Below are 7836 nucleotides of genomic sequence, written 5' to 3'. Positions count from 1 at the left end.
TTACTTATGCTTACATTTATGTTAAATTGATATTCTTCAAATGCTTGCGTACTTCATGATTTGAGTTGTTGTTCCATTACTATTCTAAATTGCAGTTATGAATATCTGTTGTAGTGTAATGTGTGTGGGACTATGCATTAGTCCAGGAAATCGGTAATCGGCCTTAAGATCGTGGCTGAGGTTGCTTTCGCCACGTAGGACGTATTAGACGAACCCGAGTCGTATTAGAGTTGTCGGCAGTGGTTTGGCCACGCGGAGTGTTTACGCACTCTATGTTGTTCATCCCAACGTGCGCTCATGCTAGTTGAGTTTGTCATGTAACCCGATTGTCCGATGTATGTTCACCATGTATGGACGCTATTGTTTGAATCTAAGGTACCGAACTTACCAGTGAAATCCTATTAACCTTGGTACCTTGATCTGCTAAGACTCATGAGCCGGACATGGTGGTATGGGACACCGTGGTCGAGCTGTCGGCCTACGCTAGGGTGACGAGCCTCCCCATAGTGACCAGTGAGCAACCAAATTCGTGAGCCGATTATGGTGGTATGGGACACTATATTCGCGCTATCGGCCTACATTGATTGGTGACGAGCCCTTTGTAGTGACCTCGAGCATGCTTGGATACCGCATTGAGGTGACGAGCCTTAGTGTAGTAATGGCGGTATGATAGGCGTGCATTGATTGGTGACGAGCCCTTTGCAACGACCTAAAACCATATGATCGTATGAGATGATCTAGGACTGATGACCCTAGTATGGATCACTATTTGGATGGTGATATGAGGAAGGTACTTTAGCTTCCCAATCCTGCTATATGAAAAGGACTAATAACAACTTGGTAATCATGTTCATGCACCGCATTTGCATGTGTTTTGTAGATGTGGCGCACTTTGAGGTAGTGTCATGCGTAACGTAAGATGAAGACGCTGAGGGTGTGCGCGTGAGGGCACGCATCATTCTGCATGCATCCTTGCATTAATAGGAGTGCTTAGGACATGTTTAATTATTCTGTTTTATCATTACTGCTTGATTGAATTGATAACATGTTAACCCGTGCCTTATTGTTCCACTGAGTTGATCACTCACTCCCACGTTCTGGGGCGGTGTTAAACACCCACCAGACTCTGTCTTAGTTTCTGATGTTGCAGATGTTGATGCGACTTCTGAGGCAGAGCGGGAGATGGATGATGATGAGGCTGCTTTCTCTTTTATGCAGTTTTCAGACGGGTTCTAGTGAGCCTAGTTCTGATGCGCGGGATGCTGAGATTTCTTTTGGAAAATTAATGATGTAACTTGATACTTATAATTTTGATAGTAACACTTGAATTACGACCTGGTATGTATATGTATTTCAGGGTTCTGCACATGTACACATTTATTTCTATAAGTCTTCCGCTTGCTTTCTTCACTTATCCCTGAATTATATTTGCTATTTGGCTTAATCTATTTCATGTTTTATGCACTAATACAGACAATATACATCCATCATTCAATATGTTGCATAAGTGATGTTTTGGAACTCGGGAGTTGAGTTATGCTCGACCCCCGAATTTCAGGGCGTTACAGTGGGGCTCACTTTGTTGTGGAATTAGATCCATACCATTGAAAGCATCGTGGTTGGACATTTATGCCCTTGGGTTGGCCTATTGGTTCACCAAGTGGGACTAACACTTAACCTATACGACCCCCATGCCTTGCATGTAGTTCAAGTCCAGTGTGGAAGTCACACTAGGTAAGACACACCTAGTGAAGGCACACTAGGTAGGATGCACCTAGTGAAGTCACACTAGGTAGGACGCACCTAGTGATGGGTGAGATGATGATACATGTATGGCAACATGATAATGATGATTGTGAGTTGTTACTTGAAATGATAGATATGATTTAATGGATGGTGAATTATAACATATGTATGATGACAAAACATGCTAGTTGACCACCATGCTTGATATCCAAGTGATAATAATGCACGTATTGATTGTCATGATGATAATGTGGATAAGATAACCATATTTTACTTAATGCATGGATAATGATAAATAAATGATGTTGGTGGATGCAAGGATAACCTTATGCATGATAGACAACTATTGCCTAGGGCATGTATAATGATAGTATTGGATAATGGCCATGATATTGATGATGCATGTGAATCCCTATATGTTATATATTTTATGCACATGATTCCATGATGCATGTTATGAGGATAAATTTGATATTGAATGATGTCTATGATAATGATGATACATGTTAGAACTTGTGTACCACCATAACCTATGCACCTTATATATGTGTGTGTTATAGGAGCCTTGGTGGCCATTTATTAAGTAGTCACAAGAGGTATAGGGCCTTAGTGTGCTATTGAAGACACTTAAATATATGGACCCTCACGTCACATTGGTTATTCTTGTGTTTAGGCCAATTATTGTTTATATCTAATAATCATGCTAGTATACTTAGTCTAGTAGGACACACTGAGAACATGCTTCGTATAACATCATGATTCATGCCCATATGCATTATTTGTATGCATGTCATGAGGAATGATTGATCATAGCATATGCCACTAGGTTGAGATGTTTATGGGACTCCTTGTGAGACGGAGTTGCCCTACATGAGCGCGGTATGTGTAGGTTTGATGCATGACTGGATGGTATGACTTATGCATCTCACATTTTGTGTGACATGATGACTATATGCCCTAGTGACAACAGAGCTATGGCCTTCATAGCCATATCATGGATGGTCAGATTGGACATTGAAAATATTTGGTTCTAGCATTGTGGGCACTTAGTATGTTCTTGGGTGAAAGTCCCAGAACCCTTATGGTACCAAGAGGATGGTCCAACGTCAAAATCGAGTGGATACATGAGTGCCTGAGTATCGAATACTAGTAGGCCGCGTCTCCCACTGTGTTGTGGTCAGTTGGAAGGGGGTGTGGCCTTATCCACCCGAGGGTAGGGGCAAAACTAGACTGAGTTTGACCAGCTCAGAAATGGGTCCGCTATCGACGAGTCGAGTAGATATTGACAAACTACTGGCCAGGAGTAATGAGGTCTTTTTCGCTTGCATGGTTGCGCGTCCAGTTGGGACGACAATCTAGTGTAGAGTGTATTAAACCCCAGTGATATTCCAGAGATGAACTGTATTGATATGTGGATCTTGATGAGGACTGGCATGCTTGTATTGCATCTTGCATATGACATTGGTCATGTAGGCCTGGCACCGCATAACCCTGGTATGGCTGACAACATTCATGGACTTACCAGTATTTTCGCTTACTTTAATAGCGGATGATGAGGGATTTTGTCCCACTCTTATGTGAGGATGGTGGATTACCCATATGTGGTATGTTCGTGATTCCTGGTGGAGATGTATCATGTGTTGTAAAGATGTACTCACAGAAAGGAGGGATGTTCAGCATTTGACTCATGCATTCATTCATCCACTATTCATTCGGGTTGGTGGCGCGCAAATAAATCATTATGTGCATCTTCACAATGGCCATAATTTCGGTTAGGAATGGGGCTAACTTAAAAATCAGGAGTTTACCACATCGAGTCTGGCTATCCAAATTCGGTATGGGACTAGTTTAGATAGAAGTCCCTTGTGATGAACCCCACGTCTTGCGATACCGCGTCCTATCATCCCAACTCCACACCAGCTTTGCCATTGCCCTTCTATCGTATGTCATATAGTAGAAAATGAAATTTGATTATCTTATTCATGATGATTGGCTATTTTAATGATTCATGGTCGCTTGTTAAGTGACATGCCTATTATTGATGTCATATTCATGATAACCTGTATAGTTGTATGACATGCTTGATTGATAACCTACTCACCTATGATAACATGATTGGCTAGTAACATGCCTATGGTTATTTTGGAGGTCTTTATGGGAGTGCCCTGGTAAGACGTGTTTTACTCTCGACACGCAGTAGACTCACGAGTTGTGGTTTGCTCATACATATGACTTACACTTTTTTCAGGATGCATGCAAGAGCTGTTGGAGTTTGCTATTGTTTCCTTCATTAATGTTGAGCTGGTGCACCATATTATGTGTGACATGTTGAACAGGTTCGTTTCTTCGATATGTGTTGATACCATATACAAAATGTGTAACCGCCTAAATAGATTAACCGTTTAAAAAAAATTCTCCGCCATGAGCTGGGTTTCGTGTTCAGTATGTTCTCTAATCGTTCACTAAGTCCAGTAACTAGCGAGGAAGTTCTCTGACCTGAGTTCGGGCTTGGGAAGTAGTACTTCCCAAGTTCCGAATTTGGGGCGTGACATCATGAGTTGGAATTAATGACCAAGAAAATGCCAGCATTTCATTATGAGATAGGTAGGAGAGGACATAGAAGACTAATGACAAATGTTGTGGATCGAGAAAAGAAGAATGATAATCCCTGTGATAGAAAAAGAATAGAAAAAAGAGGAGTTAGATCGGTATTGAGGAGGATTCAACGATAAGAGGCCAAGATCTCTTAATTCCCACGAAGGATTTACGGTTGAGAAAAAGGATGTCGCCTCCATGATGAAACAACTTCTAAGTGCAGGGACAAGCGAATTACCCCCGTCCAAATGACCCAAAGAAGCAGAAATGATGAGAGAAAGAAAAATTTTCCATTATCACCGTCTATTGGGACATGCCACGAAAAATTACTTTACACTAAAATACGTAATTCAGAAGATGATAAACAGGGGTGAAATTATAATATGCAAGGAGAAAGAAAGAAGTAGAAAAGCATCAATAAACATGATATTTGGTCGAGAGATTATATACGAGAAAAAGGGAATAATGAAAAAGAAGGAAAGTAGTAGTACAAGTACTGACAATTCTGCAAAACAAATGGGTAAAGCTGCAGTAATCACATTACGCTCAGGAAAAAGAATAATAAGTCCTCTCCAAAAACAAAAGGCTAAAGTGGTGCGGGAAAGAGTATCCAGGATACACATCGATAATAATAATAAAGAAGAAAAGAACGAAGTCGAAAAAGTGACTTATGATGTGATAAACCATTTGAAAGGACTTCTAGCTCGATTAAGTGTGTATGATGCACTATAGTTATCAGAAAACTGTCAACACACTTTAATTCGAGCCTTGTCCAATAATGAGGTTAGAAATGCATTACTCGTAGAAATGGAAAGCATAGAGCAAGAGATACAAAGCAGTTGCTTGCTCGTCATTTCCTTCTCCGACGATGATTTGACTCATAAGGAGCATAACAGGCCATTAATGATCATGGGTCACATTCGCAGTAAACAGGTTAAGCGAATAATGTTGGATAATGGATCAGTAGTGAATCTGTTGTCGTTAACAGTACTGAATAAACTCGGATATCGTCACTCGCATTTGTGCCCTAGTGGAATGATGATACAGGGCATTAACCAAGACGGGCAACGCGCGTTGGGTAAGATCATGCTAACCATGGAAATAGGAGACTTGACAATGAATGTCGTTTTTCATGTCATTAATGCAATGACGACATATGACCTCCTCTTGGGTAGGCCGTGAATGCATTAGTATAGTATTATACTATCCACTTTGCACCAATGCTTCAAATATTGCAAAGATGGAATTTAGTACAAGGTAATAGCCGATCCAAGACTGTATACAGAAGCAGAAACTTTCTTTGCTGACGCTAGTTATTGCGATGGATTCGCCGCAGAAGATAGGGAGGAGGATGATGAAAATAAAACCTCAAGAAGTAATCACACAGAAATAATAGAGAAAGCAGTCACAAAAATAGAATTGTCTGGGAAAGTTAATACAAAAAAAGAAGTTTTATTTTGTGTCAAAACACTTGAGACAACCGAGACAGCCTCCATTAACATTATTATCACCCGAGCAGTTAGAGATTCTGCAATCAAATTATACAATACCATTGCCATATGCTGAAAGGAACAAGTCGTTTTCGGCTATCCCAAAAAGATTTCACATCAAATCCAATTTAAAGTATCCCGAGCTGATCGAATTTTATGCACATATGGAAATGAGAGTAGAAGAAAGAGTAATGAAAGAATAAGCTGTGAAAAATTGACATTTGAAGATCTTAAGAGATATAGTCCGGCTAGTAGAAAAATTATGAAGAACATGGGTTTTGATTACGAAGAACCAACTGGCCTGACCTATGGAAATGGAATCTAGGTTCCAATCGGGGTAAATAAGAAAAAACGAGGGAAATTCCACGGATTGGGGCAGAATCTTCAGTAAATATGGTCATAGTTAATCCAGTAGAAGAAATAGATTCTGAAATAATTAAGCATCCTGAAACAGCTCCAGAACAGATGAAAGACGAGGGACAACTGACAGTTGATAGTTTGCGAGAAGTAAATATAGGCACGGAAGAAGATCCACGGAATACATTCATAAACGCCAGTTTACCCAAACAAGAAATAGATCAATACATCAAACTCTTGAAAGAAAACAAAGATGTATTTGCCTGGACATATGCAGAAATGCCAGGATTGGAACCATCAGTAGAAATGCACCGACTAAGTATTTCTAAAGATAAAAAGCCAATCAAACAAGCACAAAGGCAATTTCATCCAGATCTAACTCCTCTGATAGAAGATGAGGTAAATAAGCAGATAAAGGTTGAATTCATTAGAGAAGTCAAATATCCTAAATGGCTATCAAATATTGTCCTGGTGAAAAAGAAGAGTGGACAAATCAGGCTATGTGTTGACTTCAGAGATCTAAATGAAGCTTGCCCGAAAGACAACTTCCCATTGCCAATAATAGAATTATTGATCGACAGTACAATGAAATATGTTGTTATGTCCTTCATGGATGGTTATGTCGGATATAATCAGATAAGGATGGCTCTGGAAGATGAAGAAGCCACGACATTCAGGACTTCATTGAGAATTTATTGCTATAAAGTTATGTCGTTCGGTCTCAAGAACACTGGTGCAACATATCAAAGAGCAATGCAGAGTATTTTTCAAGATATGATGCATAAACATGTCGAATGTTATGTTGATGATTCAGTAGTCAGATTAAATGACCATGAAGAACATCGTGGACATCTGATTTCAGTCTTCCACCAGCTCAGAAAGAAACAATTAAAGATGAATCTGGCTAAATGTTCTTTTGGTGTCTCGTCAGGAAAATTCGTCGGTTTTGTTATTAGACATAGAGGCATTGAAATTGACCCAGGAAAAGTCAAAGCCATCTAGGATATGCCGCCTCCTAAGACATTGTTGAGGGTCAAATATTGCATATTATCCCTCATTTATTTCTTGGTTTTACAAACATAATATGGCTAAATGGTATATTTTATATGTGTTTGTGTTGCAAGGTGAATTTAAGAGCTTGGATTGAAAAGAATGTTAAAAGCATGGATTTAGTGTTCAAGAATTGCCAAAGCAAAGAAGGGATCTTTGGAGACTACGATTGAAGATTTCAAGACTCCAAGATCCAAGAAAACCAAGTGGAGAAGGAAGGAAGTCGAAAGAATAAGAGCAGAAATCATAAAAACTATGCCATCAAGAACCATTCGATGACATCGAACATGGGTCAATGATATCGAATTTATAAGGAAAAATCGAGTTGGTTGCTGGACATATTGGGTGCTTTTCTCGATCAATCGAAGACATGTTCCATGACTCGAAGGAAGGTGCTCGATGACATCGAATTTATTGTGGAATTATGGAACAACTTGCTGGACTATTTTGGACACTTTATTGATGACTCGAAGACCTGTTCGATTGATCGAAGCTTCACTTAATGACATTGAAGGACTGTTCATTGACACAGAGACTTACGCAATGCGAAAGAAGAAAAGGCGCGACTTCCGGATTCAAACCCCTTCGATGACATTGA

Source organism: Magnolia sinica, chromosome 13 (assembly GCF_029962835.1).
Source record: "Magnolia sinica isolate HGM2019 chromosome 13, MsV1, whole genome shotgun sequence".
NCBI lineage: Eukaryota > Viridiplantae > Streptophyta > Magnoliopsida > Magnoliales > Magnoliaceae > Magnolia > Magnolia sinica.
Note: the sequence above shows the minus strand (reverse complement) of the source record.